We start from the raw sequence: 1,224 nt of genomic DNA, 5'->3' as shown, positions 1-1,224 counted from the left end.
CTAGTAAAAGGGTAGCGCAGCTTGGTAGCGCGTTTGTTTTGGGTACAAAATGTCACGGGTTCAAATCCTGTCATCCCTACCTATTGCTTTTCCTCTAAGAAGTAAAGAGGAATTAATTGAGATCAACGAAATAGATTCAAATTGAATCTATATAATCTGTCATCTGTCATTTTCAGAATATTATGAGAATATTAGAATACTATATATCCATATAACACGTATACAATTCGAACTCTCTATTCGATATATATCTATGTGATATGCATGCAGGATGTAGTATTAGGTTACAAAAGAAATCCTTTTCTTATTTTTATTTGCTGTCTGTGACAAGAAAACGCTCTTAGTTCAGTTCGGTAGAACGTGGGTCTCCAAAACCCGATGTCGTAGGTTCAAATCCTACAGAGCGTGATTCCATTCTTGTTAGTTCTAATTAGACTGAAATAATTGAAGAAGAATCGAAAATGTACCTCCTTTATTTAAGCCAAAGGAGGTTAATAAAAAAAGTTGTTAACTAATCAAAGGTCTAACTGATCACCACGCCGATATTGTAAATATGCAGTTACGAATAATCCAGCCAAAGTAATAGGAATCAAACCTAAGACGATTCCAAATAGAAGTACTTCAATCATTTCAATTGGTTTGAAAGGAAAAGGGGGAGGTAATATCTATCTCTAAATTTTAATCCTAATTGGATTTCCATGAATTTCAATAACCGAAAATGGAAAATTGTCGCGATAAAATAAAGAACTATCAGAAAGATTTTTTTATGATTATGAATTGTTGATTCAATTTATTTCAAATAAGTCGTATCTTGCTCAAACCAATAAATAGAGCGGAGGTTATAGTTAAAGCTGCTAGTAGAAAACCGAAATAACTAGTTAGAGTAGGCATGAAGGAGCTAAATCAAATACTTTTTTTTACATATATTTATAAAGCACTTACCTAAGTTTACCTTTTTTGAAAGATCGGAACGAAAATAAGAAAAAATACCAATTGAAAGAATAAGTTCAATTTATTCCTCAATCATTACATTTATTAAGTTATTTATTACATTATTATAATTATTTATTATAATTTATTATATATATTATAAATATATATATGAATCTAAGAAAGATATAAAGAAGAGAGGTAGAAAAAGAAATCGACTCATTGTCTGTTACGTCTACAAATTCAGCGATTTCGAATCAACAGATTTTTTGAGCAACTCTTGGAGTAAACTAA

At 30.3% G+C, this 1,224-nt stretch overlaps 1 non-coding gene across 1 annotated transcript; it reads left to right on the top strand.

Moving 5' to 3' along the window:
* Positions 1-334: 334 nt before the first annotated feature.
* Positions 335-408, top strand: TRNAW-CCA (transfer RNA tryptophan (anticodon CCA)). The gene has a single exon. It is a non-coding gene; the product is annotated as a tRNA-Trp (tRNA).
* Positions 409-1,224: the final 816 nt, after the last annotated feature.

The sequence above is a fragment of the Phyllobates terribilis genome, unplaced genomic scaffold, assembly GCF_046119375.1.
Source record: "Phyllobates terribilis strain yellow unplaced genomic scaffold, ASM4611937v1 Scaffold_6468__1_contigs__length_44317, whole genome shotgun sequence".
In the NCBI taxonomy this organism is placed as follows: Eukaryota; Metazoa; Chordata; class Amphibia; order Anura; family Dendrobatidae; genus Phyllobates; species Phyllobates terribilis.
The sequence above is the reverse complement of the archived record's forward strand: the minus strand, read 5'-3'. Positions and strand labels throughout refer to the sequence as shown.